At 40.5% G+C, this 24,530-nt stretch overlaps 2 pseudogenes; both read left to right on the top strand.

Moving 5' to 3' along the window:
- The first annotated feature begins 286 nt into the window (after positions 1-286).
- Positions 287-18,373, top strand: LOC116208165 (annotated as a pseudogene).
- Positions 18,374-21,707: 3,334 nt separating this feature from the next.
- Positions 21,708-22,576, top strand: LOC116209021 (annotated as a pseudogene).
- The last annotated feature ends 1,954 nt before the right edge of the window (positions 22,577-24,530 follow it).

Genomic DNA, 24,530 nt, shown 5'->3' with positions numbered 1-24,530 from the left:
AAATTTCTTCTCTATGCTCGCAATACGGAAGCGGGGGGTCAAAGTCAAGACAAGGACTCATACGAATACTTAGGTTGCGTTTGATTTCATAGTAAAATTTTAAAATTAAATTTTAATTTTGATTTTGAGTGAAATAAATAGAATTCACTCTTTAATTTTGTATGAATTATATTATTTTATTATGAAAAAAAATAATATAAATGGAATTCACCTTTTAACTTTATATGAATTATTTTATTTTATAATCGATAACATTAAATTAAAATTATAATTCTAAAATAGAATCTTGAAACCAAACAGTCCCTCACTCTCCGCTCTCTTCCCCGAGCTGAGCCCGTGATTTGATTTCCCCCGAGCCCCTAAAACCCTAAAACCACTCTCTCTGGAGCGAGGCTGTGAATTGTGATGATCATCAATCAGTTCAGGAGTGTGTGTGGAGGATACGGCTACCAGGGAAGGCGGCGGCAGTGGCTGGTTGCCCGTGGCAAGGCAGCACCGGATGGCTCGTGAGGTACAGAGAGAGAGAGGAGATGGATCTGACTGGTTTTATAAAAACGGGAAACTGAATTTTCTAATTTTACTCTGACGAGCAACCGGCTGCTGCAGCCATGGCTGTTCCGCGCCTGTCGGCCTCCCTTTGGGTCGCCAGAAAGGTTAGATCTGAGCCTTCCTCAACTCCAAGCGAAAAGATCAATTCAATTATGTTTTAGGAAGATTGGGGCTTTCATGACTGATTCTTGTTTTCCTTGGCGGACTTCTCGAGATCTTGATTCCGAGTTTGATGCTCGTGGTGGGACTGTTGTGTTGCTTTGTTTCCCTTTCCCTCGGAAGTGTAACCGAAGAATATATATTATATAAGAAAAAAGGAGGAGATGGGAGGCGGCGCATGCTGAATTGGTGTGTCAGTCTTATATGATTTTCTCCGATCAACATGGGTTGGTGAAAGGGGTTCAGCCCTTCAAGCTCTCGGGTGAGTCTTTGTGAATTGAGAAAATCCATAGATTGGAAGGGATTTGTCCATAGTGGGCCAATTCGGCTTGAATCTCGATTAGTCGGGGCCATTGGTTTTTCTAGATATCAGGCTTTCACATCGAAAAAAAAAAAAAGAAAAAGGTTTTCCGATGGCTTTGCTCTCAGAGGGGTTTTGCTGGCTTCTGCTTCGGTGTTTGTTTGACCCTCTCTGATAGATTGCGGAGCCTGTGATGAGACTGACTGTGTTTTACCTTCTCGCCAGAGGTGAATGAATCAGAAGGAGCAGCATGTTGAACCGTCGTTTTGGTCTTTGATTAAGCAATGTGTAGATATCTGTTGAGCTCCCCCGGCTCAGAGACCAGCAAATAGGTGAGGCAAAAAGGGCTAAGAAAAACTGAAAAAGAGTCAGGCAGGAAGAGTGTCCATAGCTTGGCATGGCAGCTAAGAAAAGCTGCAGCCATGGTTGGGTTCATCTAAGGCCTGATCAAAATTGGAATCTGAGCCTCAAACAATCATTCAGTTAATGGCTCACTCAGAATCTGAAACCTACATAGGTTTTGCTGTCCAAGTCCACTCATATTGAAAGTAGCCTTCTCCAGCTCGAAATCAAGCCCATGAGTTCTCAAACTTTGTCTTCTAAAATTTTTGAGTTGAAACTTCACCAGATTCATCTGGTAAAAAGGAAGGGGAAAAGCAAACAAGATCAGAGGCTATACAATGTCTTCACCGCCTTTTGGTTTGAGAATGAGGCTCTGCTCTCGGAGAAGCCATCAATGGCGGCCTCCTCCCTTGCTCCAGCCAGTGAGTTGCTCTTCTCCGATTGGTAGCGGAACTGATGATTTCTCGAAAACTTTGGAAACTTTTGAACCACCCTTTGTTGCATCCAGAAAAAAAGGGAAAAAAAAACCCAATAGTGTATGGTGTACATTCCTATACGAAACAAACCCAAAAGCTTATCTGCGACATTGATGTCCATCATAATGTTGTTATCGTTGTCCATCATAATGTTGTTGTCTTCGCCGTTGCCCCTGCTGTGAAGCCATAACATTTTGCATGCAAAAACGCAAACATTAAGGGGCGATGAGGATTTATGGAGGGAAAAGGCAGAAATTTTTAGGAGAAAAGCAAAAAATATCTTCAGGCGCTCAGAGCTGACCATAGCTTGGTATGGCAGCTCCAAGAAGCTGCAGCCATGGTGGGTTCCTTAAATCTGCCTGATACGAATGCAAATCTGAGCCTCAACTCAAAGATCCATTAATCTTAATAAATGTTGTGCTAAAACCTTAGGGTTCATTCTGGGAGGCTTTAAGTGTTAGCTTTTCATTGCGGGATGCATTTTCAAAGTTACCTCTTTCTGCAGCAGAAATGAAGAAGCTCGGGTCGGTTGCCCTACTTAATTGGAGAAATTTTGAAGGAGGCGATGCGGATGAAAAGGAGAAGAGTTGAAAGGAATTTTTTGCAGGCATGAGAGAGCATCCTGTAGCTTGGCATGGCGGCTTTGAAATGCCGCAGCCAAGGCAGAGCTCCTTGTATTTAATTTACCCTGTTTTTAATTTATGCTTTAATGCAACATTATTTAATATATGTTTTCATGGTGCACAAGTCCAACTAATTTACTTAACAATGCTTTTTGCATCATATGGTATGCAACACGATTTTAATGTGCTCTCGAAAATGACTGCAGAAGATATTATGTAAAAATGACTACATGAAATCGTGGGCTAGTTAATTTATGTAATCTTAACAACATTAGCATTTTATGTACTAAACCAGAGAAAGTAAGAGTAATCAGGCCAAAAATCAGAGAACTGTCCGTATCTTGGCGTGGCAGCTCCGGGGGAGAGCTGCAGCCATGGCGGGGTTCCATTCCATCGGTTTGCCTGAGGATATATCAATCTGTGCCTCTGATTGATCGTTCGACTCTTTTTTCCCCAGAAAACCAGCTGATATTATTTGCGCTAAGGGGGCATTTGGTTTGGTGGTAGCATTTGCTGTGATTTGCTGCTGATGATGTGATTGTTGAGGTACTTTGGTCACTTGCTTCCTGTGCTGGAATCCTGCATCATTTGATCAAGCATGTAATCTTGCATGCAAACTGAAGCTGATGAGCGTCCCTGATTCCGCAATCGAAATGGTAATCTTCGGGCCGTGATGATTACATGCATTGAGATCGAAATGTGAGGTAATATACTCTGGGAACTGTCTGTATTTTGGCTTGGCGATTCTGAGGCAAGTCGCAGCCATGGCAGGTTTCCATACTCAGTTTCTTGGTTTGCCTTTGTAGAATGCCATCAGTTTTTCTGGATACAACTTAGAAGATATGACATTATTATGTATGTGCTTCATTCTTGCAATGGTTGGCCAAAATATCCATTTGGGTCTTGAACTTTGCTGCTCGGTGTAAGAACAAATTGTCTTGAGAATGTGCCTGTGCTTCTAGAGAAGCTGCTGACACTTTGGCTCCAAGAAAACAATAACATGTTTTCAAGGATATTGCAAACTTGAACTTCTTTTTTGGGTGTGCAGCACCTGGTATTCAGAAGTCGGAAGTCGTATCGGCGCCGACTAATCCAAGCTCAAGCCGGGTTGGCCCACTAAGGTTAAATTTCTCCCAATCGTGAATTTTCTCTTTTCACAATATCCGAACCTGAGACCTTACAGTAGGAGAAGAGGTGCCGAACTACCTCAACCGACCCACGTTGGTTCAAAATTTGAACTTTTAGATTTTGAGGAAATTCCTTCTCTCTCTCTCTCTCTCTTTTTTTTCCCCTCTTTCTTTTTGAAACCTAGTCTCTGATGACTATGGCTATGATGATGATGATGATGTGGATGGGGATGGTGATGGTGACGATGATTACAATGATAGCCGTCCGTGAAATTTTGTGATGCTTATTTAAAGTTCGCTTTATTGTCGCATGGACATGCTAGAATATGATCCATGGTTGGATTGAGTTCTACCTTGTGTATGTGATGGTGACATTACTGAGGCTGAGAGTGCATTTTCTGGAAACTTATATAAAGGGGGTTACTGGTGGCAGCTCAACCAGCAGCCTCCTTCCTCGCCTTTGATCTACAATAACTGATCATTTGTCTGTCCTCATTTTCAGGCCGTTTCTGTTCATGGAAAGTTCTGGACGATCCTTTCAGTTATTCAGTAATATCAATAATTTGTCTGTGGTCCTGTTGTTCTTGTTCTGCTGCTGCAGCTGCTCCACCTCCCAAAGGACTGGCTCTGCTCCCAGAGAAGCTGGCAGCTGTCTGTTCCATTTACTCGCCCTTCTCTGCTCTCGAATAAGTTTCGGATGGTGGCTTCTTGCACCCAACAGGTGGCTGCCCTTCTCAAATCAGGGGCAGAGCCATGACGATTTCTTAAAAATTTTATTCTTACTAAATATCCAATTTTTGAAAGCTTACCAGATTTTTCTGGTAGTAGAGAGTAATGGACAGTGCGTTTGGTTTCAGAGTTAAAGTTACTGTTATTTTGATTGTGGACAAGGACAAATGAGATGGGATTATAAATTTGACTTGGGAAATGTGTGTTTTGGTTGTGTAGTGTGTTGAGTTAAACTTAAAGTTAAAGTTAAAATTTGAAATTTTAACTTTGAATCCAAACGGAGCCGGAACATCTAGCAATTGAGATATATATGATGTATATATACATTCGGTTCCAAAGGAGGCCCATGGGCCTGAAGGGAATGAGAAGAAACATTGAAGAGGCTATGAGGATCTTTTGAGAAGTGAAAATTGTCAAACTTTTTGCAGGATGTTCGTAACTTGGCCTGGTAGCTCGACAATGCTGCAGCCATGACGGGCCACCTTCAATTGTCTGATCAAAATCAGAATCTGAGCCTCTCTATAAGATTATACTTCTTTACCCGAAAAAAAGAAAGAAAAGATAAGAAAATGTGGTATCAACATACTGGGAATATTCTAGAACTTACTGAGTTCTCTCTACGGTAACTTGCTGTCAACCTTTGGCCGGTTCTTCCTTTTTGTTGGGGTTAAGTGTGAAGTGAATAATTCCATACATTTTGTATTAATTCCTCTTTTCGTCGGGGTTAAGTGTGAACTTGCTGGCCACTTTCAATGGGCACTTTTCAGCAGGGTGAAGTATTGTATGTACTAAAGCTCAGAGTGTGTTCACTGGACACCCTTGAGAGGGTTACCGGTGGCAGCTCAAGCAGCAGCCACCTCCCTCCCATTTGATCTGCTGCCACTGGTGGCTGCCCTTCTCCGATTGGAGGTCGAGCTGATGATTTCTGAAGAGCATTGTTTTCTTTTTTTGACAAGTGGCCTCCCTAAGGGCGATGCGTGCAATGGATGATGAACCCATGGCCTTGTTGATTTTCAAATCTTCACCAATATCTGGTAGTAGAGAAGAGACAACAAAGAAATGATATCATACATTATGAATCTACATATATAAAATATCTATGTATACTCTGCAAGGGTTGGAGGTCAATGTCATCCATGAGGGGGTGACGGGAAATGAACCTACCTGTTGCATGGCATGGTGGTTCTGAAAAGCTGCAGCCACGGCAAAGCTCCTTTTTGTATGGTCAGAAATCAAATCCGAGCCTCAGCAACGGAAGATGGTTTCTTGACCTGGAACCAGAGGGCAGTGATATCTAAATTTCTTAATTCAGCAGAAATGGCTCTGCCCCAGAGATAGCAGGCTGCTTTGTGTTCTAGTAGTTCAAAATTGACTGTTTGCTCATTAGTTCAAAAATTGACTGTTTGCTCTTATAAAAGGCCTTAAAACGGCCATCTCTAGTTAATGGTGGGAGCTGGCGATTTCTGAGAAATCTTTGGATTTTGACATTTACGCTTGGTTTGTAGTGTTGTGGAAAGTACGGACATAGAATTACTGAAAAGTAATGGTTGATTTTACAAGAATCTGAAATGTTTCTGGCGGAGAAATTAGAATGCCAGGAGATATTCATGCTTGTGTTAGTACTACGGTATGGTGGCTTGAGGGCGGTCTCCAGCCAAGGCAGGGTTTCTGCTACCCCTTCTTCCTTTGCCTGAGGAAGTCTTAATCTGAGCCCTAGGCCATTCATGTCAAGCTTTCTTTCTTATTTATCTAGTTTCATCACAGGATGGATATTTCTACTCCACTAACTTTAGTGGGGTAAGTTACTCAGTTGGTACAAAACCTTTTAACATGTTGCATGTTGGTACAATTTTTTTTTTTGGGTAACAATTTGGTACAAAAATATTGCAATTGACTACATACCATCAATTCCGTACTCCTCCCGTTTTTTTTTTTAGCAAAATATCTTTGACTAAACCGGGGGTGGTGGGGGCTCCCCCGCCCCTATCTCTGGTTGTTTGCATTCCAAGTGAGGAAACGTTTCGAGCTTCTTTTTGGTTTGCTTTTGGTTCTTCTGGTGGAGCTCCTCCAGCTCTAGCATACCAAGGTCAGCTGTATGACAAGGCTATGATGATAAATGGCGGAACATAAATTGAGAGTAATCAGGCCAAACATCAGAGATCTATCCCTATCTTGGCTTGGCGGCTCTGGGGAGAGCCGCAGCCATGGTGGGGTTTCTCATCGATCTGCCTGAGATATGGATCTGAGCTTCTGATTGATCGCTCAACTCTTTATTACGGAAAATCAGCTGATATTAATTAAGAACTCGGTTGCCATGTTGGTTATGGATGGTTTGGTAGCATTAGCTATAAATATGCAGGTGATGCCGTCAATATCGTTTGATGAGTTTTTGCTATTTGAGATTTGAATGTAGCCGTTTTATATTCTTCAAGTATTATACATCTGGACAATGGGTCCTTCTTAGTCTTATATACTATTTATGATTTATTCCAGTGGAGGGCTTTTAGCGTATGCTGATGCAAATTTAATCGGTGGACAGCAAAGTATTGTTCCAGCAGAAGCTGAGAACAAGAAGAAGAGGGTGGTGGTACTTGGAACTGGTTGGGCTGGAACAAGTTTTTTTGAATAATCTTCAGAATCCTGACTATGATGTTCAGGTGGTATTGCCTCGTAATTACTTTGCATTTACTCCTTTGCTGCCAAGTGTTACCTGTGGCACGGTGGAAGCTCGTAGTATAGTTGAGCCGATGGAACATTGCTAGGAAGCCAAGAATCAAAGTAATTGATATGACTACTGATCCCTAATAAATTCCCCCATTTAGAATAATCTTGCCAGCCTACTGGTCTTTTCTTTGCCCATCAATTTCGCCCTTGGCTTGGGTGTGAAATCAGTTATCCAAGAATATGGGAATGAACGAGATGTGTCAATTATAGGCATTGTTTACCATCAGCACTAGGGCTTGCTTGATACATAGCATTCTGTATATCTAAAAATCAGTTGCAATCTAGTTAATTTGAAGTTACATATGAAGAGTTTCAAGTTTCTTTGGGGAGATTTGTGTGTTCAACTTTTTGTGGTTATGCTGGAACAGGTATTGGTTTTGAAAACTGATGATCCAAGGTTTTTGTGGCACCGTGATGAATAAGAAATTGAAATTGTTGGCAGGAAAGTAGATCCCAGATGAATTCAGCAAAGGTTTCAACGACCTTGTACCACCAGATAATGTATGTACTGAGATAAAATGAAGTTCATTTGTAGCTGGCCATGGCATTTAGATGAAGACAGTCAGACACTTAGGGTGTGTTTGTTTTTTAAAAAATTTTCAACTCCACTCCATTTATCTTCAATTCAACAACGCAATTATTTTTTTTTTCATTTTTTAATTTTTTTTAACCATTCAATTCAATTTTTAATATTAAATTCTCTCAACTATTAATTACTTTTTCACAATTCAACAACACAATCATTACTTAATAATTACTTTCTCTTAACTATTCATTACTTTTTCATACTTTTTCTCATAATTCAACAATACAATCATTACAAACCAATTAAAACCAAAACTCAACTCTACTCTACTCTAAATCCAAACACACTCTTAATAGTTGTTGTGGCAGACTATAATTCTAAATCTAGTTTTTGCAGATTAGGGTACTTTATGTAGTAGAAAAGACTGAATCCTCCTTCCTATTGAGCAGAAGAACATGGATATCCGCTACTGGGAAGCTGATTGTTTCAAGTTTGATGCGCAAAATAAGGTCTATTGTCGATCTACTTATAATTTGAACGTGAAGGAATTTTTTGTGGAATATGACTACCTTATAGTAGCCATGGGAGCTCGTTCTAATACATTCAATATTCCTGGGGTGGAGGAGAACTGCAAGTTCTTGAAGGTAATGATTTCTTCATATGTCACAATAACCATTGCCTTCCATCATTCTGCTGCATAAGATGCTATGTTTGCTTGTCTGCCAGAAAGTAATAATTTCAAAAATTCTTTTGCTTTGTTTCATTCTTTTAATGGTAAACTCTTTGCAGGAGGTAGAAGATGCTTAGGAGATCCGAAGGGGGTATCATCGACTGTTTTGAGAAAGATAGCTTACCAAACCTAAGTGATGAAGAAAGGAAGAAAATCCTTTATTTTGTTGTTGTCGGGGGAGGTACCACTGGTGTGGAGTGGAGCTTCATGACTTTTTTAATGTGGATGTAGTGAAGTTGTATCCACGGGTGATGGAATTAGTAAGGATAACGCTCCTGGAGGCAGAAGATCAAAATTTGGGCATGTAAGTTCTAATAATTTATTGCGACGAGAATCTTCTTGCCTTAATTGTCCAGTTACTTTTCCTCCTACCTCTGTTTTGTAGCTGTAATCTGCTACTGTAGCCTCGACCAATATGGTAATCCACTCAAGAATGGAGAAAATTTTCAAACCCATTATAAAGAAGATTTGGATTTAGATGTGACATCATAACAGCAGATTTTGTATGATTTATTTTTGACCAATTCTGAGTAGATGGTACTCAATGGTCCGTCTTGCAGACTTCTATATGTACAGTCTCTGAAAGAATTTATATATGGGAAAACCATTATTCTCTTGCAGGTTTGACAAAAGAGTCACAGAGTTTACTGACACGAAATTTAAGGGGGATGGACTTGATGTGTGAACTGGGTCAATGGTTGTGAAAGTGTCGGATAAAGAAATTTCTACCCAAGAGAGAAGGGGGGAGGTTTCTTCCGTTTGCAGGCTGGTCAACAGGAATTGGAACTTCTCCAGTCATTAGGGATTTCATGCAGCATCGGTCAGGTGGGTTACCTCAGAACTGAAGGAAATACGCAGCAATCAATTATATTCTGTCCTATTGGCAGCTGTCTAGTACTGACATTGGTTCCTTTCTTTTGTGCAATGAATCAACTTCAGTAGAATTTTTTTTTTCTTTTTTTGAAAAGAAATTTAATTTTTACATGACATGGCCTTGTGTATGAATCTGTTGCTGATTTGTCTTGACACTTTCATCTTGATCACAGGCAAAGAGACGTGCTTTGGCAACGGACGAATGGCTCCAATAGCACTTACGCTCTTGGTGACTGCGCCACAATTAATCCTCGTAAAGTCATGGTATCACTCCAAACTTTTTCTATTGTGTTTCATATTTGCTTCTGGTGGCTTGCCAATATCAGCTGCAAGGTTCACTTCTAATAAACACAGAATGTCCTGCTGCGTCTGCCGCTGTAGTACCCTTGGATTTGTAGTATTTTCTTTTTTGACACCCATTCCTTATGGATTTTGGTTTTCATCTTCATCTTGTAGTGGTTGGGATTAAATAGTACTTTTGACTAATATATATTAGGTCTTACCTCTGTTAGAGTATGAAGGTTCCTACCTCTCTTTAGTCTTACATCTCATTAGTAGCCTTATATCTGTCACGAGGAGTTAATTGCCAAATTATTTCATTATATTCTTGTAGTTGTTGCTATTCTTTTAATCGGAGCCTTTTATTTTATTTTTTTCTCCCCTCTTTTTAATCACAGTGTCTTGGTTTCTACAGAGGAAATTGTTAGAATCTGAATGCCTTTATAATGTAACAAGTGCATACATACAGCATCTATCCAGCGACATATTAATTCCCCGACTCTCCCAGTGTAATCTTTTTTTATTGTGAGATCTCTGTTAAGAAGAGTATATCACAAGTGGTGGAACAAGAGAGTCTGCCGCAACCATGGCAGGTTTTCTTTGGAGGTGATCATTTGGCTATGCTAGCTAAATGTTGCCATATTTTTTGGGTAAATATCATTTTACTTCCTTGAAGTTCATGCTGAGTTGCCATCTCAGTTTACTTCCCATGAGCTCCTTCAGTTTTAAGGATATAGCTCTGCTCCCGATGAAGCTGGCGACTTCTTGTTGCAATTAGTTGCCCTTTTGGTTGCTAGTGGAGCCCATGATTGTAAAACCCTCCATTTTTTTCTGATATTCTCAGTTCCAATGCTGACCAAGAAAAAAGATGAAAAAAGGAAAGGAAAAGAAAAATGTGTTTACATTGCTAGCTAAATGTTTGCTCTATTTTTTGGGTAAATATTATTTTGCTTCCTTGAAGTTCATGCTTAGTTCCCATCTCAATTTACCTCCCATGAGCTCCTAAAGTTTTAAGGGTATAGCTATGTTCCCGATGAAGCTGGCGGCTTCTTGTTGCAACTAGTTGCCCTTTCGGTTGCTAGTAGAGCCCATGGTTGTTAAACTCTCCATTTTTCCGATATTCTCAGTTCCAATGCTTACCAAGAGAAAGGGATGAAAAAAGGAAAGGAAAAGAAAAATGTGCGTATATCTGTGAATATATGCATTCTGTGACCAATTGGAATCTTATGTTGATTGCAGCCTCAGGCTTTAATTGTGTAGCTGCAGCCTGCAGCTGCTTTGTAATCTTCTTCGCCCCCTTCATTCCTTAAACAGAAAATAATTCCATTTTCTGGCACAGAGGACCATCCATAACTTGGCATGGCGGCTCCAAAGGAGCTGCAGCCATGGGTTGTTCCTTCTTAACAATCAATTGCAAATTGGAGTCTCATTGGGTCTCTTCTTTTTGTGGAGTTTTACATAGACTACAAAAATTGTGCAAGACAACTGGCTTTATGAGCCATCTTATAATGTCCGTATGAGAGTATCTTGCAGTCTGACTCGCAGAATGACGAGATGAAACAAACTGCTATATAGCTTTTTCTTGTCTGTCATTTGTTGTGGATATATTGTCAGCTTGCTGTTGGTTCTAATGCAATTCGGCTTGGGAGGGAGAAGTTACACTCCAATTGGATGTTCTCATTAAGATGAAAAGAGGGGAGAGAAAAGGGAAAGGAAGAGACCAAAATTATGTAATTCCAAAAATAGAAAAATGTGAACGGTAATGAAGATTTTCGAAGAAACGTAAAAATTTGGCCTGCAAAGGGGGCAGTCCAAGGCTTGGCGTGGTGGCTATGGATAGCCGCACACCATGGCAGGATTGCTTCAAGTTTGCCATTTGGTTCGAGTATTGTCATATTCAGTCTAAAGCTTGGCGTGGTGGCTATGAAAAGCTGCAGCCACAGCCCATGGTAGGATTAATTCAAGTTTGCCTCATCAAATTCTGAATTTGAGCCTCATATCATCAGTTAGGGCATGTTTGGTTTGATTATTGTTATATTCAGTCCAAGGCTTGGCATGGTGGCCATAAGAAGCCAAGGCTTTGGCCCATGGCAGGACTACATCAATTTAATCTGATAAATGTCGCAATTGGAGCCTCATATAATCAGTTAGTAGCCAGTTGGTTTGAGCATTGTTTCAGTCCAAGGCTTGGCATGGTGGCTACCCAAAGCTGCAGCCATGGCCCGGGGTGTGATCCCTTCAATTTTGCCTGATAAAAATTGGAATTTATGCCTCGTATAATCAATTAGGGCCAGTTTGGTTCGAGTGTTGTTATATTCCTATTGGTGTTGGAAAAAGCTATAAAAGATTTCAATGCCGTGTCAAATTTGCCCCTTTTCATGATATCATCTTACTCCTCACCCTCTGCCTCTATGGTTTTACTCTTCTTTTGCCTCCCTTTTATTTCGCCCTTCTTAGACTAAGTTCCAATATCTGTTCCTACATCCGTCCCTCCAGTTCAGCTCCTGCTGCTACGGATGCAACATTATGCGTAAACATTTTGAAAAGAATAGAGCTGGTGAGGATTTTGTGGAGTTGCATCATTGGAAGCAATTAACAGGCATTAAGAGCTGCATGGCTTGGCGTGGCGGCTTTGAACAACTGCAGCCATGACGGTGCTTCTTTCAAAGTCTGACCAAAGTAGGAATCCGAGCCTTGGTAATGACTGCTCTCCCATGGCTCGGGAGGGAAGGCAATGTCAATTTTCTCGAGCACTATTACTTTGAAAATGAGGCTCTGCTTGGAAAGTTATTGTGGCAGCATTCTCCAGAACCAGCTGATAGGTTGCTTTTCTCTGGTCGGTAATAGACACTAATGATTTCTTGAACTTTTTCGCTGACCAGCAGCAACACCATATACATACATATATATACGTATACATACATACATGTGTATATATATATATATAATATTCTGATTGCATGCTTTTCTTTAAGGAAAGGGAAAAGGAGAGGGAGGAAAGGCAGGGGAAAGGAAAGGATACATATACATGTAAGTCTGAAAATAAGATGTGTGAAGGGGCGATGAAGATTTGTAGAGAAGAAAAACTGAAAAAAAAAAAAAGTGGCAGGCAGGAAGAGTGTCCATAGCTTGGCATGGCAGTGAAGAAAAGCTGCAGCATTGGTTGGGTTCCTCCAAGGCCTGATCAAAATTGGAATTTGAGCCTCCAACAATTACACAGTTAATGGTTCATTAGGAATCTGAACCCTCAATAGGAACCCTAGATAGGTTTTGCTGTCCAAGTCCAGTCATATCGAAAGTTGCTTTCTCCAGCTGGAAATCAAGCCCATGACTTCTCAAACTTTTGTCTTCTGAAAATTTTGAGTTGAAGCTTCACCAGATTCATCTGGTAAAAAAGAAGGGGAAAAGCAGGCAAGATCAGAGGCTATACAATGTCTTCTCCGCCTTTTTGATTGAGAATGAGGTTCTGCTCTCAGAGAAGCCATCAATGGCGGCCTCCTCCTTTGCTCCAGCCAGTGAGTTGCTCTTCTCTGATTGATAGCGGAACTGATGATTTCTCGAAAACTTTGGAAACTTTTGAATACCCCTTTGTTGCATCCAAAAAAAAGAGGGAAAAAAAAAGCCAATTGTGTATGGTGTACGTTCCCATACGAAACTAACCCAAAAGCTTATCTGCGATATTGATGTCCATCATAATGTTGTCGTGTCTATAATGATGTTCCCATCGTCCATCATAATGTTGTTGTCGTCGTTGCCCCTGCTGTGAAGCCAGAACATTTTGCATGCAAAAACACAAAAATGTTAAGGGCGATGAGAATTTATGGAGGGAAAAGGCAAAAAGTTTTAGGAAAAAAGCAAAAAAAATATCTTCAGGCTCTCAGAGCTGACTGTAGCTTGGTTGGCAGCTTCAAGAAGCTGCAGCCATGGCAGGTTCCTTATATCTGCCTGATACAAATGCAAATCTGAGGCTCAACTCAAAGATCCATTAATCTTAATAAATGCTGTGCTAAAACTTCAGGGTTCGTTCCTGGAGGCTTAAAGTGTTAGCTTTTTCATTGCTGGATGCATTTTCAAAGGTATCTCTTTCTGCAGCAGAAATGAAGAAGCTCAGGTCAGTTGCCCCTGGACAGGTAGATACTTGACTGGAGAAATTTTAATGGGTACGCTGATCGGCCTACTGGACAGTCGTGCAGAGTGGAACAGCTTTGGCTATTTCTTCCTGATTGGCAGTCTTTAGGTTTATATTGATCTGATGATTTCTCAAAAATCTGTTTCCTGAAAACCATTAATTTCTGAAAGTTCACTAGATTCATCTGGTATCAAAGAAGAAAGGGAAAACCATATGCTATCAGAAGCTTATGAGCTTTATCTATTAGTTCATTCATTCTTTCATTCAATTATTTATTTATTGATCTTATATCTTATCTTATACTATTATTATTTAAGCGAAAACTCGATCTCGCAGTTACCATCTTATAGGATGTGATTGAAAAGTAGAAAGTATTTCTGGTTCTTAATTTAAATATGATACAATTTAAAATATAAGAGAAGAGCTGAAGGAAGATATTATCACATTTGATTTTTTCTTTGAGAGCTATTTCATTTAATATTATTCTTCACCCTCTCTTTCCATCCACGTGTTAGCCTCTCCTTATTTTGCTCTCCTCTCTCAACCTCCCATATTGCACGTTTTATCAAATTGTTTTTGTTTGTTTATCGAATTATATATTTATTTATTTATTTTTATTATCATGACTGTCCAGAAAAAATCATTATTTTTGGGGCGTGGTACGCGTAACTAGTCTAGTATATGTATTTATGGATTCGTTGAGGAAAGGAATCTATTCACCTGTGCCACTCTAGTTTTCCAGGCACCTGTCCTGTACGCGTATTTGGTTATATATGGAGACGGAAAAGGAGGCGAAGCAGACGAAAAGGAGAAGAATTGAAAGGATTTTTTTGCGGGCATGAGAGAGCATCCTGTAGCTTGGCATGGCGGCTTTGAAATGCTGCAGCCAAGGCAGAGCTCCTTTACATCGTCTGATCAAAGTCAAAAGCTGAGCCTCAGAGATTCACTTCGGCTCTTTTGATTGCGTAGTTAAAGTTGAATTCAAGCCTGCTCGCTCTAGGTTCACGTCTTGTATTGCTCTCTTTTCCCAAATTTTGCGATCATGATGGTTGTTCAAGTCTTAGTTTTAACATTGGGGTCGCTAAACTAGGAGATGGTGATCGTCCTGATCCCCGAATCGGGATAGATCGAGTGGTCTGACCCTTTTATGAGGTTCTAAAATTACTTTTCTTTCTTTTTTTCCCCTTTAAAAAATAAAAGAATCATTCGGTTAAATTGATTTTCGTTTTTTTTTTGGGATATGCCCCGCAGGGTATTTGGAAGCTCCATGGGCTCCGATTGATCCATACATTAACTCGTTTGACTGAAGTCTTTGCTTTTAAAAGGTCTATTGGGGCATCTTCGCTTTTCCCTTAGCTCAGGTGGTTTGCCGTATTCCCACCCTCTTTTTCAAGGTTAATTTTAACTTGGCCTTGAGTTTCCCTTGCGTTTCACTTTGGTCACTATAATTGAGAACATTCAATTTTTTTTCTTTTAAATTTTTGGGTTACTACGGAAACCTGTGGGCATTTCTTAATAACTAATAAAGGGGCAAAAGCTTCCATAACGAGTATCAAACTTGGAACCTCTTGATTACCAGGTATTACTACACTCTTTCTGATAACATGCAATTTTACAGTATGCCTCTGCTCCCAAAGAAGCTGGTGGCTTTTGATTTCAATCAATTTCTCTCTCTGTTGCTCAAACTTTACTAGTGCAATGAAGAATTATTTAAATAAATCAGGCTGCAATTGTGCATTTGCTATCCAATCAAACATAAAGCTTAGCTAGTTTACTATATGTTGCTCCTGAATGCAGCTGCTTCGGCCATCAGGCAACAATTTGCAAATTACACCACTCACTGATTAGGCCAGAAATCCACTACTTACAGATATCACCTTTTTCGCTTCAGCCTGGCAATAGCAAACCAGCACTTAAGGGACTTGGTTGCCTTTAACCCAAATTAATTTCCTAAGTGGATTTCTTAAATCTGAACTCTCAACACAGCAATTTTGGCACATCCTGACAATGCTGCTCAACTCATTGAGTTTCCCCAACTCCAAAACTTAGGAAAAGGTAAGCAATAATGAGGCTGGTGAGATTAGACTTGAAAATACCCGTATATCAGCGTGGCAGAGACAGCAGGAGTGGCTGCTGCAGCCATGGCGGGTTTCTTTCCATCACTTGCTGGTTTTTGTTTGAGGAAATAACTCTACTAGGATGCCCCACCATCGCTTTAGCCTATTGGATGCAATGTAAATCTGATTCCTTTGGAGTTGATCATTTGGCTTTCTTAGCTAAATGTTATGCTATCTATTTTGGGTACATGTCATTTTGGTTCCTGAAGTTTTAAGGATATAGCTCTGCTCCTGATGAAGCTGGTGACTTCTTGTTGCAATTAGTTGCACTTTCAGTTGTTAGTGGAGCCCTTGATTGTAGAGCTCTCCATTTTCCCGATATCCTCAGTTCCAATGCTTACCAAGAAAAAGGGATGGAAAAAGGAAATGAAAAGAAAAATGGGTGTATATCTATGAATATATACATACTGTGACAAAATGGAATCTAATGTGGATTGCAGTCTCTGGCTTTTCCCCTGTATCTGCAACCTGCAGCCACTTTATCATCTTCTTCAACCCCTCCGTTCCTATTAATAACTTGGCATGGCAGCTCCAAAGGAGCTGCAGCCATGGGGTCATTCCTTCTTGATAATCAATTGCGGATTGGAGTTTAACTGGGTGTCTTCATTTCTGGAGTTTTACATAGACTAACAAAAATTGTGCAGGACAACTGGCTTTATGGGCCATCATACAATGTCCGTATAAGATTATCTTGCACTATGTACTCCACAGAATAGAGGGATGAAACAGAGACTGCTGTTGCTTCTTTGATTGTCTAATCAAAGTAGGGACATGAACCTTGGTAACTGCAGACTGCTCTTCCATGGCCCGGGAAAGAAGGCCTATTTACTCGAGCACTTTTACTTTGAGAATGAGGCTCTGCTTAGGAAGATATTATGGCAGCATTCTCCAGAACCATCTGGTAGGTTGCTTTTCTCTGGTTGATAACGGAGACTGTTAGATTTCTTAAATCATTGACCAGCAGCAACAATACATACATACATGCATATATATATATATATAGAGAGAGAGAGAGAATATTACTCTGATTGCATGCTTCTCTTTCAATGAAGAGGAAAAGGAGATGGAGGAAAGGTAGTCAAAGGAGAATTGTGGAATGGAAAGGAAAGGATACATATACATGTAAGTCTGAAAATGAGATGTGTGGATAGGCGATGATGATTTGTAGAGAAGAAAAACTGAAAAAAATGCAGCAGGCAGGAAAAGTGTCCGTAGCTTGGCATGGCAGCTGAGAAAATCTGCAGCCATGGAGGCCTGATCAAAATTAGTGAGCCTCAAACAATAACACAGTTAATGGTTCACTCAAACCATGATAGGTTTTGTCCTTCAAATTGAGTCCTATCATGCCTGCTGGGTGATAGTCTTCTCCAGTTAGAAGTTGAGCCCATAACTTCTCAAAAGTTGTCTTGTGAATATTTTGACTTTTGAAACTTCACCAGATTCATCTGGTAAACAGGAAAGGGAACAACAGACAGAATCAGGAACTACGCAATGTGTTCATCGGCGTTTTTGTTCTAGAATGAGGCTCTGCTCTCGGAGAAGCCATCTCTCCAGCCAGTGAGTTGCTCTTCTCCGATTGATAGCGGAGCTGGTGATTTCTCAGAAACTCAAAAGCTTATCTGTATCATTGTTATCCACCATCAATGTCGTCGTCGTCATCCTTGCTGTTGCTATGAAGCTAGAATTTTTCTTTCCTTTTTTTTATTTTTTATTTTTTATATCGATAAGTATGAAGCCAGAACATTTTCCATGCAAAAATACAAAATGAGATTGGACGATGAGGATTTATGGAAGAGATAGGCAGAAATTTTAAATGCGCTGAGAGCTGAGAGTAGCTTGGTGTGGCAGCTCCAAAAAGCTGCAGCCATGGCATGGTTCGCTAAATTTGCCTGATACAAGGCATCTTTTTTTGAAAGATGGCCAGAGGTGTGGGGGACATATTGCATTTTTACTCTTAATTAATTCTATGCTAAAACCTCGGGGTCTATTCTTTAGCATGTTCGGAAAAGGCTTAAAAATCCCAGCTCTTCATTTAGGGATGCATTTTTAAAGGTTCAGCTATTCCTTCTTTGTCAGCAGTCCCTTGGTATATATTGAACATCTGTGATCGGAGGCTGAGCTGATGATTTCTCAAAAATCTGTTTCCTGAGAACCATTGATTTCAGGAAGTTCACCGGATTCTCCTCTTACCAAAGAAGAAAGTGAAAACCATACAGTATGAGAAGCATATGAGCTTTTTTCTACTCGTTCATTCATTCATTTATTTATTCATTAAGGAACATGGGTGCTTCAAGATGCCATTTTAGTTCTCCTGCTATGTGGCATGGACCATCTTCTATGAAGAAGGAAAAGGAGGCGATGAGGATTTGTGGAGAAGAAATGGAGGGAATTTTACAGGCATGAGAGAGCGTCCGGTAGCTTGGCATGGTGGCTTTGAAATTCTGCAGCCATTGCCGGGCTCCTTTCACATTGTCTGACCAAAGTCAGAATCTGAGCCTCTGAGAATTCACTTTGCATGCCCGCCCTTTCCACGGTGACGAAGGGATCTTTCAATTGCCTAATCAATGTCAAAACCCTGAGTCGGTCTGACCTTTCTGAACTTTTTTTTTTTTTTCAATTGCAAAATAAATTGAAAAGTATATTCATTCAGTTGATCTGATTATTATATATATTCATTTTTTTTTCCTCTTGGGGTATGTACTGTCTGGGTTTTGGTCGCCCAATGGGGCTCGATATATCCAGATACCAGTGAAGTTAGTTCACTAAGGGAAAAAAGCTCTCTCGATCCTATCGGCTGGCCGCCCTTCTCTGATCAGTAGTGGGGTTGATGATTATGCACAAAATGTATTCTATTTTTCTTTCGCTGGTTCTCTTACCGATGAAAGGGAAAGTGAAAGAGAGAGGAATATTGTCCATGTTTGTGTGCGGGTATGATGTACTCCATGCAGTTGCTTCGGCTATATATATATATATATGTATGTATGTATGTATGTATGTATGTATGTATGTATGTATATAATATGATATAATAATTCTTTATCATCATCTTATGATCTTCTCCATCGACACTGTCACCACTTATCACCACCATCGGGAAAACAAGTTCTCACTGTGACAACCTTTGGCATCCTCTTCCTGTTGCGGTTTGTGTTATCGAGAGGCGATGACAATGTTAGTTACTCGGTGTTGATGATTAAGTAATTGCAGGCGGAGAGGGTAGTCCGTAAATTGGCATGGCGGCGATAGAATGCTGCAGCCATGGCAGGGCTCCTTTGACATGTCTGATCAGAGGCGAATCCGAGCCTCCAGCACCTTCCGGTCCATCATTTTTGTTTTTCTAGACTTTTTTTTTTTAAAAAAAAATTCATTTGTTAATTCTTTCCCTCAACTGGAAGCTCCGTTCTCTTCTGCACTATTGAATTTTTTAGGGGAAATTACGCAAAAAAGCGTAAACTTTGCTCTTTCTTTACATTTAACCACTTTTTTTTTTTTTCCAGAGAAATACACAAACTTGAGAGCTCTAGAGCTGCTCAACTCTTCCTTCATCCTCCCAAGCTACAGTTGCTGCTTCCATCTCCTGGCCTCAACTACAGTTGCTTTGCCTCTGCTCCTTTCCATCTCCTCCTTTCCTTCCCGCAGCCGCCTTTACCTCCTCTGCTCCTCTTTTCAGCTCAGTCACTGAGTTTGGCCGGACGAGTAAAATTTCACCAATTTCAACATGAACTGAAGGACTTTTACACTCAAATCTCTGCGCGATCAAATCAGTCTCAAGAAACAATCGAATTGGATTAAATCAAACACGACCCAGTATTAAGGATTCGAATTCGAGAAACAGGAAATTCATTCAAATCACTTCCAGCTGCTTCCAAACAGACTTCTTTCGCTTCTTAGGCTTATTCAGAGGTTGCTGGCCCGTAATCCTCATGAAGTCATCCTCTACCTCTTTCCTTTCTAGCATCGTGAAGAACTTGGCATGCTCCTCCCTATTCTTCTCCATCACACTCCAAAGCCTCGTATTCTGGACGAAGCCGGCGTTGCCGTTTTCGCCCTTACTCCTTTGTGGGGGAAGGAGTAGTCCTAGCTTTCCCTCTGTCGGGCACACCAAACGGTGCCTTGCAAGCGGCCCTTCTCCTCCTCGGATTCCACGCCCTAATCGGGTTCTCCTCTTTGCCCTGCTCCGCTGCGTCGCGAATTTGGTCCCCTGACAGAGGTGGCTGTCTGTCATCTTGCGAATATCCTTCAGATCACTCAGGTACTTTTCCCTCACCTCCCTAATCTCGCTGTCGCAATCGATTACCCCACCAATTCCTAAATTCGGAACCACCGCATCCCTAACTCTCTGCCACTCCTCCCCTGAGGTCGACTGCTACGGGGAGAGGTCATGCCCCTGTGCCACCCAGGGGGATCGGTATCAACGAGGAAGTCGATCTTCACGCAGTGCATGTGGCGCTGGTGGCCTCACTTGAGGTGGGGGAGGGAAAAGTTGTGGTGATCTCTCGGAGCTGGTGGCGGAGCTGGTGGCGGAGCTGGGGCAGAAGGAGGAAGAGGCAGGAGCAGCGGTCAGAAGCTAGAAGCAGCTGAAGAAGTGGAGGGCTTTGTTTCTCCCATGCTAGCCTCGTCTATCATTCACAAGAAGAAGATGGTGAGTTTGGGCCCCACCAAGCCAACCAGATCTCCTTAGACAACAACGTAAGCCACGTAAGCGCCATCACTTTGCCACATCAGCAATTCTGACGGAATTGTTGACGAAATGGTAAATAAGGAGAAAAATGAAAATGGTGTGTTTCTTTGCACAGAAAAAGTTGGTGATAAAACGTTAAAAAAGATAGCAAAATTTATGTTTTTTTTTTTGTAGTTTTTTCTTTTTTACGAAGTGTGAATTGTTAATAATTTATTATCTTAGTAAATGCGCACATTAATTCTCTTTTCCTCCATATTCCAATATGGTTATTCAATTTTAAAAAGTGGTGTTTCAATTAACATGATCTAGCTCAAACAGTTCGACACTTATTTCTTTTAAGTAAGATCTCAATTCGATTATTGTAAATTGAGAAAATCCATGCTGTGAGAGTTTTAATCTCATAATGGACTGACCAGACTTGAACTGGATCAGTCGGATCTGTTGCATTTTTGGATATTGGGGTACATAAGAAAATAGACTATTTCATCCCTAAGATATCGAGCTTGTATCAATTTGGTCCTTCACTGATTTTTTGTATATCAATTTGGTCACTGAGTAATTGATTTTCATTCAATTAAATCAATTTCATTCTTTATGTATCAATTTAGCCCCTTTTTTTTAGCAATTTCGTCCTTTTATATATCAATTCAATCCTTCATTATTTAATTTACATCAATTGAATTTTCCGTCCTCTCACCATAAGAGGTCAAACTTTGAAATTTCAAATAGGTACTTCACATCAAATAAGTCCTTTCCTGTATTCGTCAAATTCGTCCTTCTACACTGTTTTGAAGACCAACTTCAAATACTCGATTCTCTCTCGATAGAACACCAATGCGATGTTCTTAGTGTCTACAAGAGCCTCACATGAACAGTTACAGATTAGCTACTAATAGGAGTTCAAAAGATTGAGAAATTAAGTCGAAAACTAAGGATAAAAAACATTTTTTGCCATAAAGAAAAGTTATGTCATAATTTTCAAACCGTTCAATGAAATCATATTCTACAAAATTGCACGATTTCCCTGAGGTCATAGGAGCCTAAGCAAAAAATTTTGAAAAAAAATGACTATATGCAAAATCACCATGAACGATCCCTATTGAGTTCTCAACTCAAAAACGATGGCCATAACAAAGGGAAGGGGTGCTTGAAACCTTATTTCATGCAAAATATGATGACGTGTTCTTATACCACTGCATGGTCATGAAAGATGCAACTTAAGACGTAAGTTCTACTTCTACTACACATTAGACTTAATTACCGCTACTCTTTCTCTCAATATCCATCTCACACTCTTTCCCACTTTCAGAAGCAAAGCTCTTTCTTCTTTAGATTGCTCGCCTCCTTCCTTCAAGCTTGAGTTTCGTTGATTGGAATCTTGATAAGCTCAAGCTTAACTTGGGGTTGCTAAACTTGCCATTTGGGTTTCACCACATGCTCATGAGCCCATGAAAGTCATCCTATTTTATGAGCATCTCTCCTTCACTCTTACTCTTAAAACAGTCAATGTGGGACAAATGGCGCAATTTTCTAACTTGCTGATTATTGGTAACCGTTCAGATGTCAGTAAAGGGCAAGAAAATTTATAGTAGAGGAGAAGCAGTGGTAGCAAATTACGCATTTGGGCACCATGACGATGACATAATTATGAAGCACAGGCTTTTAAGTTTTTGACTAGAGGAACTACTACAAGTGAAGAACCTCCAGTGAAGAAACTCCAAAAGAAGCTTATGTCATTCGTACTTGAAGTTGAGAAGGATGTCGACAACCTGGTCGATTATGAGAAGCTTTTCCGGGCCTTCTTACAAGACCTTTCCACTTTTGAAATTCCACTCCTCAAAAAGCAAGGTAGTTGTCAGTGCCAACATAAGAGAGAGAGAGAATTTCAACGAGCTAAAAGATGAGATAAATAGGCAAATTTTGAAGGCACAAACTAATTTAGAGGATTTGAAGAGACGGCTTGGGGAGAGTAAAATTGAGAGGAAGCACAAGGAGGAGTATGAGATAACCAGAAAGCTGATTGTAATGCAGCCACCTAGATCAGAGACTCAGAAGCTTATCACAGAGCTTGAAAAAGAAAATGGATCACTTGAGGCTGAGAATGTAGCCACATCTAGAATGCTTTAGCTTCGGAAGAAACCTCCTCTCGAGGGTAGTGAAATGCGGCCTTCTTCGGTAGCTGGCGGTACAACTTGTCTAACATGTCACTGAGCCCTGTAGCTTCCTTTGCCGCTACCACCACAAGGTTAGAGGCTGCTGGGGCCACTGGCAACTTCAAGTAGTTGGAGATGACAGGATCGCATTCCCAGGGCAATGACACCAATAACGGGTCGTCCTCTCGCAGTGGAGAAAGAAGAAGAAATTTAGAGAGAGAGAGATTTGCGAGGGAGAACCCATTTGATGGAGAGAGCCTCCAAAGGACCCATTTGATATAAAATGTGTTTTCCGTTAAGCTTTGACAGATTGATGGAAGGATTGTTATTATGTTAAAAAATTAGTTGGGGACTATCAAAAGTCTAGGACGTAATTGATTACTCTGGGACCTGATTCATTACTCAAGGGCCTAACTGATGAAGAGAATGACCTAATTGGCGTAAGAAATAAGTCAGGGACCGAATTGATGAAAATTCAATATCTGAAATGGTGGTCCAGTGGTTAACAAGTTTACTTTCATGTGGTTTGGTAACCTCAAGGTCTCAAGTTCAAATCCCCTTTAGTGCATTTGTCAAAAATAATTGCCAGTTGTGTGCTATTTGGTTTGTGTTTAGGGGATACTGGCTTTTGTAAACTATATATATTAAGCTTTTGGTGGTGTTACGTGGACGGAATCAATGCTTGGCTGGTTGTTCAGTTAATCTGATATGTATGCAGTTGAATACGAGAGTCCGGATATTGCGTAACGGGAGATAACAAAGTCGCTAGTACTGTTGGCCATCATTTCATTCAGCATCAAAAATCTCTCAGGAATAAAATAGTCTATTTTCTCTTATATATATTATGATAGTTGCGAAACCATTCTATAGTTATGGGAAGAATTGTCAATTTGGCCCTCGAATGGAAGCTATTGGCTATCTGATTCGCGGGAAGATCTATCCTCGAATGGAAGCTGTTTGATTTGCGGGAACCACTTAAGTGCAACACAATCGCTTTTCTAAACCATGATGAATAAATGAATGAATAACTGGCTCGCTGGAAGGGATTGAATTGAATGGAATTGAAGTAGCTGAGCTGAGCTATGACCAAGGATGACGCTCTTCTTGGAGGGGTGACCATGGCGGCTTCCATCTGTTTCCCCTTGCCTTCTCGGATAGTTAGCGAAGCCAATGATTTCTCAGGCCTGATGCTGACTCTTGTTTTTAAAAGCCATATCAGTTTCCCTGACCACGATAAAGAAAAACCAGAAAGAGCAAAAATAAAAAGAAAATGGTGATTTCACTTTGAATATGTGTTTATGTGTGTATGTGAATATATGTGTACGTGCGTGTGCGCATGTATACGTGCTTAGTCATTGAACCAAATGCAACCTTCACTGTTCTCCTTCTCAGCTGCTTCCTATATGATTATCTTTGTCTTCTCAATCGTCAAAGAAGTGATTAGAAGCCCCGTTTGGAATCAATTCTTGCAAGAAATTGATTGATGCCAGCTGAATACAGGTCTTCCTCCTTGACAGCATTGTAAAGAGGCGATGACGATTTAAATATTGGGAAGAGTTGTGCAGGCAGGGAGAGCCATCCGTAGCTTGCCATGGCGGGGCTCCACCAGCTGTTTGATATGAAAAAATGAAAGGTGAATCTGAGCCTCAATGGGACACGACACTGCTGATCCCCGTTGCCTTTTCCTCATTATAAGTTCTATTCTTTTGCTATTGGTGAACTGTTTTTTGGGGAGATTTTCGTTTGTTCTTTTTTTCGGTTGCTATTTTCATTTGTTCTTTGCTTGATTGATTTTTGTTATGAAGAAGAATCTTTCTTATTATCTTATTCTAACTTACCACCAAAGAAATTATTAGAATGAGCTGTTGGTGTTTTGGCATGGCGGCGTCAAGAAGCTGCAGCCATGGCGAGGCTCCATCAAAATGTCTGATAAAAGGCAAATCTGAGCCTCCTACACCTTCCGATATATCGACATCATTTTCTTTTTTGGGTCAACTTCATTACTTCCATCT

The sequence above is a fragment of the Punica granatum genome, chromosome 5, assembly GCF_007655135.1.
Source record: "Punica granatum isolate Tunisia-2019 chromosome 5, ASM765513v2, whole genome shotgun sequence".
In the NCBI taxonomy this organism is placed as follows: domain Eukaryota; kingdom Viridiplantae; phylum Streptophyta; class Magnoliopsida; order Myrtales; family Lythraceae; genus Punica; species Punica granatum.
Note: the sequence above shows the minus strand (reverse complement) of the source record. Positions and strands in the feature narration are given on the sequence as shown.